The sequence below is a fragment of the Passer montanus genome, unplaced genomic scaffold, assembly GCF_014805655.1.
Source record: "Passer montanus isolate IOZ18808 unplaced genomic scaffold, ASM1480565v1 scaffold37, whole genome shotgun sequence".
Lineage (NCBI taxonomy): Eukaryota > Metazoa > Chordata > Aves > Passeriformes > Passeridae > Passer > Passer montanus.
In genome coordinates, this window is record NW_024368485.1 from 1934138 (window position 1) to 1945987 (window position 11850).

Below are 11850 nucleotides of genomic sequence, written 5' to 3' on the forward strand. Positions count from 1 at the left end.
TATCCACAAGATATTGAAAGGTCAAAGATGGAGAGCAAATACAAGATAGCCAGAGCACACGGCATGTGTCTCAGTTTAGAGACAAAAACTTTTAGGAGAAAAATGCTCTGGTTTTTCTTTCTAAATTATATGTACTGAGTTTATAATTATAGAGATCCAGATCCTTGGCATTGTCATTTCCAGCAAGTCTCATTACTTATCTTGCAGTAAGTACATGGCTGTTAATACTAATTCCATAATGACAGTGGAGCAGTGAAGTAAAATTTAATAGTTCCTCAGTTAATCATTAAAATTAGCCTATCTCTGTGGATACTGGATCTTCTAATATTTCCATGCAATGCCATTGTGGGTAATAAATGAGACAGCAAAAGGGGCTTTTTAATGTGTTATCACCCTGTGGAGGCCAATAAGGCTACCTCAGTCCTGGCTCAGAAATGCTGGAGTGGGCTGTGCAAGCCAATTCCTTTCTCAGTAGTTCTCTGGGAAAAATCTATTTTGACATATCCACAAGATATTGAAAGGTCAAAGATGGAGAGCAAATACAAGATAGCCAGAGCACACGGCATGTGTCTCAGTTTAGAGACAAAAACTTTTAGGAGAAAAATGCTCTGGAATGAGTGTTTTCTCCAAAGAGAAGGGATTTAGTGATCTCCTTTTTCTGCCAATGAAAGAAATGAATACCAGTGGGTGGAAGTGAAAAAAAACCCAACTGTTTATTAACAAACAAGGTGCCTGCACAGCATAGGAAAAAAGACTGAATAAATGCTCGATATCGAACCTTCAGAACCTTACCCCCTGCTGCCCCCACCCACAGCAGAACAAAAAACTACAAATGCCCAGGGAAGAAAAACATGCTGATTGCTGCGTGGTGGGGAAGGCTGAACGGCGGCCTTCCCTCTGTCTCAGGGAAGGGAAAAAGGAGTTCATGCAGCAGCTCAGGCAAAACAGATGGGAACCTCTTGAATTTCTGACGTTGGTCTCCTCCTCACACCAGTTGAAGCTGGTGGATTTTGGTGTCCTTTCTCTGTTAGTTCAGCTTTTCCCGAGGTTTCAGGCTGGCTCAGGCCATTCCCCCTGCAGGTCCCACCTCGGCGACCGCCCGACTTCAGACCGAAACCAAGCCAAACAGTTGAAGAGAAAACAAAACAGGAGCCACCCAAAGGATTGCCAGAAGCTTCCAAGCCAGGGAAAGGAAAGAAGGAAACTTCTTAGTTAAGATAGGAAGAAACAAATCTAGCAAAGCAACAATCTATCGTCCACTCAGCGCTGCACCCAGCGCGCTCCACAGAGTCTTTGAACAAAGCCCACACCGGGTAGAGCTACAGCAGCCATAAAGCAGATGATACTTCATAATACCCTATAATACTCTATAATACTCTGTTAGGGAATGGAGTATTGCAGAGTAATATTGTGGTGGCTGAACAGAGGCCTGTAAGGCCTCACAGACTGGACTGGGAATTGATCGGCCATGCCCACGAGAAAACGTGCCAGCTCTTCCTGAGAATGGAATCCTGTAGCAGTGGAAAACAGCTTGTTCCCATGGGAAAAAAATCCTAAGACTGTTCTATCTCTAGGTCATACTGACAGAGTATCATCATAAAATCACCCCAAGACCCCAAGACACCCCAATCCCAAGTGTGGTAGGGAGCAGGAAAAGAAAGGCCTCACAATGGTCAGGTTGAGTTGCACTGTGGTGAGCTCCACCAGGCATAGATTCTTGCAAATTCTTTCTGGCTTTATTATTATTCAATATTTTTTATTTTCTTATTCATGAATTGGGTGGTTTTACCTACAAGATTAAATGCTTTGGCACGACCTAGAGATAAAAGCTACCTCAGAAACAGGGCAGGGACATTTGAAATGGTTCAGTAAAGTGAAATGGTTTTATCAGCTTAATGAGGGAATTCTTGCTCATGAAGGCTTTCACCAGAAAAAAACCTGAAAAGAAGTATTTTATCATTGAAGAAACTGGAAGGGCAACAATAAAAATGAAAATTTTGTTCTTTTTTACGGGTAGATGACTGGTGGGGGATTATAGATTTTAAAAAGCAATCATCATCATCTCTTCTCACATGTTGATTCTTAAAAGCTGCAGACAGATTTTCTTAAATAATGGGCTCAAAAATCTTTGCTGCTTTCTAGAAGAAAGCCACTGTGCTAAATTTCTGCTCACTTAATAAGTACTCTGCCTTTTAGTTTGGTTGCTTCTTCATGAGCTCCTGACTTTAATACCATTGCCTCGATAAGGAATACTGAATAAAGGGACAGAGAAAAGACTGGGGGATCTTAATGTGGGAAGAGATGGGATGGAGTTGAGCTTAAAGCACACAATAAACTGGAACCCAGGCAATGTGTTACCAGGGCTGCTGTAGAGCTGAGCAGAGGAAGGCAGTGTCAAGATGGACCCAGGCAAAGTGGCAGCTGTCAAATACAAGAGGGTCCTGAGAAATGAAGAACAGAGTGGTTGCATATCCTACGACTCCAAAAATCCAGGGATCTCCTACAACATGTCAAGCCCTAGACATCTGATATTGGGATTGCTCTGCCTTCAGTGTCAACAGATTTCTGCTCTGAATTTTGGGTGCCTGAAGCTGGTAATCTCTTGGCTGAATTGCATATCCTCAGACACCTTGACTCCATAACAAAATCTGGAAGAAAACGCCTGTCATATTGCAAATGCTACATTTGTGGAAATGTTGACTGGAGGGAGCTTTGAGCATGTTCACTCAGGGAGTTTCCACCTCTAGTGGAAGGCGTGGCAGGGGGCTTGGAAATGGACAAACTTTAAGATTCCTTCCACCCCAAACCATTCTGTGACTCTCTGAATGGTTCCAAATGGTAAATTATTTCTTGCTGGGGTTTTCTTTGCTATTACCTACCCACATTTTCAGAACAAGGAGTTAATACCTTCCCCACCAAATGAGGGCAACACAGAGAGTGTTTCTCTTGTTTTCTTTCCTGTCTGATGATTGCTGTGCTGAGACAGCTTGAAAGGAAGCACTTTTTCTCCAGCAGCACGGGTACCAAATGCCTCCTGAGAGGTGAGAGCTGCTGTTTCTGTCTTTCAGACCACAGACTCAGATGTTATGAGGACTGTGACATCTTTGACCCCCATGCTGGGTAAAAGGTGTTTTCTCATCACATGCAGTGTGACCTCCCCTAGCCTATGCCCAAAGCACTCTGTGACCTACCTGCCCATTTAGACTTGAGGTAGAAAGCAAAGGTACATGTGTGCCAGTTCTTAATGTCCAGTACATACATTTTAAAAAATGGAGCTTTGGGGAGGAAGGGGGAAATCAGTTAGATGGGAAACCCTGGGCTTATTTACCTTGCTTTTTATGAGTGTGTGTTTTAAGCTCTCCAGGAAATAAGGCCCAATTGACTGAAATATAAATTCACTTTATTAAGGACTGATTTAATTTTTTTTTAAAAGCAGAATAAAAACTAAGCAAATTCCTTTCTGAGAGCTGATCCACTGCTTACAGATCCCCTTCCAGTATTTAAAAATGCATTTAAGTGCCAGTCAAGCATCCACAGAGACCAGCAGTCATACTTTGGTTTTGTCACCCCATTTCTGGCTGGTACAGCATAGAATGTATTGCATAATCCCCAAAATAACAATACACTGCACATCCCCCAAAATAAGGAGAGTGAGAAGAATGGGAAGAGAGATGTGGTGTTAAAGGACTAGGATGATGGTTCTGAAATCTTTTTGGTCTCTGGGTGTTTGAACAGGGTGTGAAATTATTGATAGCAATCAGGAAACATTGGCTATGTTTGATGCTTCACTTATGGCTCAACATCTGAAATGGAAAGACTGATTGGTTTCGGAGCACGTTGTAATCAATATGGCATATTTGATGAATATTGTAGCTAATTAGCCGTGACTTGGTTGTTTAGTGTTTCAAATGAGGAAAATGATCATGTCAATGCTCTAATTTCATAAGAAGAGAATTATTGCCTTATTTTCTGGTATTTGTTTTGGTTTATGCTTATGCATCTTTATTTCTGCATTTGCGTATGCTCTTTGCTTTAGTGAATATGTGTTTTTGCAAGCTTATGAGGCATAATTTAACAAATTTTATTGTGTAAATTAATTTCACACATAAACACTGGCACAGTACACTGGAGTGCAGGCCTTGTAAGCTCAGCAAATGCCTGCACATTCTCTGGCTTTCTCCAGGTTGAAAATGTTTCCTTTCCCTTCCAGAAACACCAAAGCACACAAATGTGTTCTATTACCCCGAGGCAAGGAGATAAATCATCCAGCACAGTAAAAGCACATCCAGCACAGGGCAGGAGGGATGCAGCATGGGAGTCTGTGGAGCACACAGCTCCTGGCTGCAGCGCTGTGAAGTGCTGTCACACCCATGGCATTGCTCTCTGTGTGCTCTCTGAGGTATGTTTCCAGTTTTCATTGCAAATAGCTCGAGGTCTCCCCAGATCCCCCGTAAATATACACAAATGAGTGCTCTCTGCAGCATGGCCAGCCATATTTATTGCTAACATTTGTTTGTGCCACTAGCCTTCCCTTATTTTCTTCCTCATGGCATGTTTCTCTGCTGGTGTTGTGTGGGTAGTTTCTCTTCTTCCTGGAGCACGTGCCACAGGAAAAGGTCCAATCTTTGTAGATATTGGACTAAAAATTTCTTAGAAATCAGCTGCAGAACATATTTTTTCTCTCTACAGATCTAATGTCATGCCAAGGGGAGAAACAGACTCCAAATGCACCATGGTTTCTCATGTATAATGTCAATTTGATATTGTTGTGACTCCCTGGGGGCCATTTCCTGAATGCAGGGACATGTGATGGTACAGACCCTCCAGCAGAGCTGCTCTGACCCCTCTACATCTTTCTCATGCTCTGTGCCAAAAAAATATATTGTGGTAGGAGGATTCCTCATCACTTCATGGAGCTAGAGAATTGGCTAAGGTGATTCTATGTAAATAAAAGAAAATAGAACAGAGCAAAATAAAATAAAATAAATAAAATAGTGGATGCAGAGGGTGAGCCTGGACAAGGGGTGAGTGTTGAACTGAAGACATGCAGGTTCACAGGTCAGGAATGAGCCCCTGCATGGCTACCCCTGCAAAGAGAGGTAGGTAGTGAGGGACCAATGCGTGTTGAGGAACAAGTTGTTTGATGAATTACTAGACAAATTAAAATAATTATTCTACCCTTTCTATCTCTTGTTTTTCAGTAATGAAGTTTGATGCTAATGAAATCAGCCATCCAATTTTTCTCCAACCTGTCCCAGAGGAAAAGAAGTGGCAGGGCACAATGAAGGGACCAGGGTAAAAACTAACTCTATGCATGGCTTCATCATGTGATGCCAAATTCTCCTCTTCATGGTTGGAGTGGGATTTTTTAACTTCTTTTTCAAAGAGACATGTTTCTCACAGTGCCACTCATCTCACCTTTGTGCAACTCTGACCCAAGAGCAAAAGGAGCTCTCTGTATGTTGATAATTTTAATAATAAATAAATTTAGGCTTTGGCAAAACTGGATAAAATGCAGTCAGGTGTCCAGTGTAAAGAGGTTGAGTGATGTCTTGCAAAGTCATATAGCTCTTGCTGGTGATTCTGTGGTGCCATAGAGAATTGCAGGGAGAGAACTAGCCCAAGACATATTTGCTATGTGACACATCCCTTCTTAATTCCATTCAGGTCCCTCTGTGTTCCTGGAAAAAATGAAAAGCTTAACTGAAAATCATGAGATTAAATAAATAAATTAAAAAGGTGTAAAAAGCCAGGCAATAAATAAACCACTAATTCTTGCCTTTCTCCCAAGTGTTAGCATGAGTATGCAAGGACATGAAACTTGTTTGTACCACTCCTTGCACAGCCTTATCCTTCAAGGTCAAGTATTCTCTCTAGAATACATGAAATACTCAGACACACACACAAACCAGGAGTGTACAGGGCCTGTGAGCTTTCCTAAGTGACACAAACTTTGCTCTAATAGCAGCAGTAAGAGGGACTCAGCTGTTTTGATTTTCAGGTATAAGGAATTTCTTGCTGATCTGAGGCAGTAACTTCAGGTTCACTTCCTAAAGGATCCACGTTCTCCATGTGTTCTTCTGTCTCTGAATTGAAGTCCTCCCCCCTTGGCAGCAAAATCTGATTCAAAGGATGATTTTTATGATGCCTGTCTTGGCTGCTGCAGCCCAGGTCCTGGAGGGGAAGCTGAGGATGTTTAACTGCAGGTGGAAGCTGGTGTTAATTGAGGGGATGCTTCTGGGCTGGAGGCAATGTGTTTATTGTGAGGATAGGAAACAGTGTAGGAGAAGGAGGCAGGAGCAGGAGGGACAGTCAGGAATGCTGTGAGAATGTGATGTCTGTCCTTGGGAGGAAAATGCCTTCCTGTCACCCTGCAGCCATGGATCCCCTGCTCATTACAGGGTGGGTTAAGTAAGCAGCAGAAGGACTCTGACAGTGATCAGATTCCAGAGGGCTTTTTTCAATATGCCTTTCTTTTAAAATATCCCTTTATGTTCAGCCACTCAAAGAGAGCCATAATTATTTTAGTATCTCTTTTCCCTTTCCTACTCAGGAAATGCACTTGGCTTTGCAAGTTGAGAGGAGACAGAGATGGGAGAGCTGACCACAACAGATTCAGGGCATATTCTGGAAAAGGCTTTGCAAGACTCAGGAGTTGAGAGGAGACAGAGATGGGAGAGCTGACCACAACAGATTCAGGGCATATTCTGTATGTCATCATGCTCAGCATATAAAATGGGCTGAAAAAGGGGAGAGCTTGGAGTTATGATATTGGTCTTCTTAAGTGTTATTATATATAATGAATCCTTTTTTTCTGGTGATTGCTGACCACCTGCCTGCTCATGGGAAGTGGTGAATGAGTTCCTTACTTTCCTTTGCTTGTGTGCATGGTTTTTGCTTCCCTTATTACAGTGTTCTTATCTCAATCCACAATTTTCTGACTTGTATACCCTTCCTATTTTCTCCCCATCCTGCTGGGGGGGAGTGAGCAATTGACTGCAGTGGCCTGGTGACTGGCATTAAACACCTTGCAGAAGTGCCTGCCCACTGCCCAGGGCAGTTTACCCAAGAGAATTGCAGGGTGTGACCTTCACCTTAGGGAATGCAGTAAACCAGGACATGAGTGCTTTCTCCTGGTGTGTGCCCTGCTGCTTGATGACGGGCAGCAGCAGTGACCAGAGGAGAATGCATGGCACCCTAGGGGAAAAGGAGACTAAGTACCAATTTCATTTTTCTTGTTAACTATTTTTTTTCATTTATTCTGGCCTTTTTTTTTTTTTTTGAGCCAAGGACATTTGCCAGATCTCTTTGATAGACAACAACTCCATTTTGTACCCAGCATAATCTGTGCTAAATACAAAGGTTTACTGTAATATCCAGCCACTCTCTTTGTTTCTATCATTTGTATTTGTTTGTCCTTCTCTTCTCGTGCTTGCAGCCCGTAAGATGCCTTACCCAAAGGAGAAACAAGATATCTTTAAATCATGCTCCCTTACCACTAGTGATGAATGTGGCCCAAGGTGCAGATGTCCAAGAAACGGGAAGGTGCTAAACGCAACAACAACCAAAAAATGCATCCTCTGGACAGGCAATTGGCCTGTGGCACTGACTGGTCTGCAGAAGCAGTGAAGAAAACTATTTAACAAGATTCAGGATAAATGCCTTCAAATTTTGGTTATTTATGTGGAGGTAAGGTGTATAACAGGATACAGTCATACACTACAGGCTTGTTTGGCTTCTTCTCTGTAAGAAGTGTGGGAGAGAAGAAACATCTCCTGGCTTTCTGAGATCCTGCCCTTGTCTCCCTTGTGTTCCTCCTTCCCATCACTGCCTCTGCTGGATGCAGACATCTCAGTCTCCTCCCTTAACAGGCCCAGAACTGATGCATGCAATGATGTAAATTTATCCAGGTTTTGGGATGCTCTTTTTGCTTCTCTCCTCTTATCTCTGCTGAAGCGAAGGAGGCAATGCTTTATCTCAGTCCTGTTCTCTCCATCCACAGCAAGGCTAAAACAGCAGGAGGCATTTTCATTGCTCACAGCTCCATCCCTCTTTTCTCTTTTTGGCCAAATAAAAGTGTTGCTGTTTTCGGTTTTTTGCTTGGGGGATTTGTTTTTTTTCCCCTCTTTAGGGTCACACTGCTGGAGCTGCCACGTGCTCTCCACATCTGGATCAAAGTCTCTGCCTGCCACTGTCTACCATTGCCTGTCTACCATTGCCTCCATTCCCAAGCACGTGGGTGCTTGGGATTTGGCAGTATATCCACAAATATCCCCATCTCCCTCCCCCTCCAATTCTCCAGCACCCTGCTGAAATGTTGGCCTGAGCTTTGGACAATGGCTGTTCTTTCAGAGCCCTCAGCTGTGAGATAGGATTAGTGGTGCTCACTGGGCTAAAGAATTTTAGTTTGCCCCACTTTGTTGATATAGTCAAGCAGAAAAAACCAAACCACAACATGATCCAGGGCCCCCTTTGTGTCAGGGAAAGAAACAAGACTGAAGGTCTGTCAGAAAGTTTTCTCTGTGTCACAAGTTTTGTCAGCCTTCCACTGAAGGCTACAGGGGACCACAGCCTTTATTTTTTTTCTGAAATTAATTTCCACTTTTTCCTCTTTTACAGTTTGTGCTAGGCTTGACTGGAAACAGCAACAAAATAACACTTAGAAGTGCTTTTTGTTAACATGGTTTTTAAAACTTTTGTTTCTGTTTTTAGCTCCTGATAGAAATCAACTCCACCACAGAGTCCTCTTCTCTGACTCCTGCTCTCATTTCATAATATTGTTCTGATATAAAGTTTCTCAATAAAATCTAGTGTACATTATTACATATTCTGTGTCATACATGGGGATTGCTATCCTGGGAGTTGTCTTTGGGAAGTGATAGATCCTACATAAGACATTTTATATAGAATTTTGTTCTATTTTATTAAGTGGATATACTGCCAAAAAAAAAATCTACAATGACATAATATATGTGCAATAGATGCATACAAGATATAAAATACAGTCTACAGTAAAACTTATCTAAATACTGTATCACATATCAAGAAATATAAACATATAATGTGCTGTATTTACTATGTGCAGTGTAAGATTCATTATAGTTCATTATGATAAGAAGATTTATTATTTTTCATTATGTAATATATCTTGCTAATGGCATTTACTAGAGAAGCAATGTAGTATGATATAATTCCTACATGGTATGACACAAATATAACATATATAAAGGAGTATTATACAATGGAATAGCATAGGGATTATATACTACATAAAATGGAGTGTTCTGTTGTGTGCAGTTTTATCCCAAGTTACATTTATCTTATATAAAATACCACTATTGTGCTAGTGTATATGTAGCTACATATACATTGAATATTAAATATTATATTGCTTATATGTTATCTGTAATATGTGGTCTAAACCACAGTATTTGTAGTAGACAGCTGGTATATATTATCTTCATGTTAGATGATATCTGCATAGTTTAATTTATGTAATACAAAATACTTTGCATGCAAATATTGACTTTATGTTGCAGCTTTTACCTGTGTTTAGGGATTATATAAACCCAACTTTGATCTAATGAATGCTCTGTAGAGCACACATTTTATCTAATTAAACTAGATGTAGTACACATACAGTATATAACAAGATACACTATATGGTCCAAAATACATTAACTACCCATCATCTCCTATATATATTTTATAGTAAACACAGAATATATACTGCATAAAATTTGCTTTGACTGGGGGAAAGAGGTAATCAGTGTCTCCTCAGCACCTGGCCTCTCATTTCCCCTTTCTGCAGAAAAAGATAAACACACCCTGCTCTGGTGTGGGAGTGCTGTGAAGGGCACATCAGGCAGAGAAGGGATTTTTAATTTTAATCATCATGCCCATTTGTGTACTTCTGTATTTGTGGGTCTCTGCTGCTTGTTTCAACTGTCTTGTGATTTGATCTCTCCTCTGTTTCTGCTTTTATTTCAGAACAATTTTCTGACTTGCTGCTGAGATATAGTTTAAAAATATATTAAAGTCTTATAATTTAAGCTAAAATTTCCCATCCAGAAGGACACTTCTACCAGGCAGGTACCTGGAAACGGGTGTGAAATAAGTAGGACTTGCACAAACAGGGCAAAGGCCAAAGAGGCTCCCTGGCCTGTGCAACAGCTGGTGTCAGCACTGCCACCCAGACTTGTACTGAAAATTATTTATAAAAGCTTGTTCAGTTTTTTCCTGGGGAAAACCAGGAAGATCTTGGTGACTATTTTGAATAGGTGAGGTGTGTCTAGCTGCAAATGCAATCACGTTTTCCAACATCAACCAAGTGCATGGACTTGCTCTTCTACCAAGGAGTGGATGATGCTGAACAGGGTTAAACCGGAGGGAAATTTCACCTGTGCAATGCAAAGCCCCCCCCAGACCATGAGCCCTGAGCTGCCACCAGATGGAGCAACCTCCCCAAGTACCTCCTCCACCATCTGTATTTTCATCAGCAATCTTTTTGGTTTTCTTTTTTTATTTTTTTTTTCCTGAAGGAATTCATTATGATAAATATTTTATCAGTGAATTCTGAAACAATTAATAGTGATTTGACATTTACTTTAAGGAGTTCCTAATAATTTTAGTGGAGTGAGAAATTAGGGTATTTAAATGTCTCTGGACACTTTTACTTCAGTTAAAAAAAAAAAAAGGCCAACCCCAATACTAATTAAAATCCTAAAGCACAGTTTTTACATTACAAATAAACCAAGGTCATAATGACCCCTTCGGAAGCTGCTGTGTGAGGGGGCTAGGGAGGGGAATCAGAGCCAATTTAAAGCATGCACATAACCCTCTGAGGAGATTCACATGCAAATCCTAAAAGGTAACCCAATTTCTGTTGGAGACTCTCTCTGAGAAGCTGATTAGGGAAATTGGTAATAGGGCCTCTGTTTCTGTAGACATAAATTGTCATCCAATGTAATCAACTCCACAGAAGACTTTCTCAGGCACAAATCCACCACTTCAATGCCTTCCTTTTCAGACCTTGTTTAGAAGTCTGTCAAGAAGACTCTCCTAATCCACATCATTTGGGAAAACATCCATCTCTGTGAGGATCTGTGCCACTTCAAACACGTGCCCTTCTTCATACTCCAATGGCATGGACTTTCTCCTCTTGAGGTTGTGCTAGTCAAGGAGGGTGGGATGGACAGCACGTTCTCCCTGTTAAGAAGGCAATTTATTTTCTCTCTCTTAAAACATTCACACTGTTGCAGTGGAAATAGGCTGCAGTGTGGGTAAAGTAGGTGCTTCCACTGCTGCACAGTTCTGGACATAAAGTGGAAACAGCTGAAGCCAGTGAGAAGCACAGCTGTTTCTGGTATTTCTCTTTCTCAGGTTAGCTCAGACCATTCATGCATTTGGGGCCTGCATACAGCAAAAAGGCAGACATTCCCGATGGACATGCATCTCCTGTACCTTGTCTTCTTCCATTTGGCAGTCCGAGGGTTGCACACAAGGAAAGGCGAAATTTCAGAGATGAAAGCCATTTGTTGGAGAGTGTGTTGAACCCACACAGCCCAGCCCCCTCCCTTCAGTTATTGATGTTTAAAACCTTGCCTGAGAAGAGAAAGGGCAGGCTGGTACACACAGTTTCACCTATGTAGGTGTCATGAAAGGAAAAAAAAAAACACTTTTGCAATCTTTGAAGTATCCTCTACCTATCAATTTTTAAAATAACTGATGGTAGAAAGGACAGATAACATCTAGCATACATAATTCTCTATTATACCAGTGGATTTCATATATATATGGAGTATTCTTTGACAGATAACACATGCTGGGATTTAGTGCAACAGCACAGGT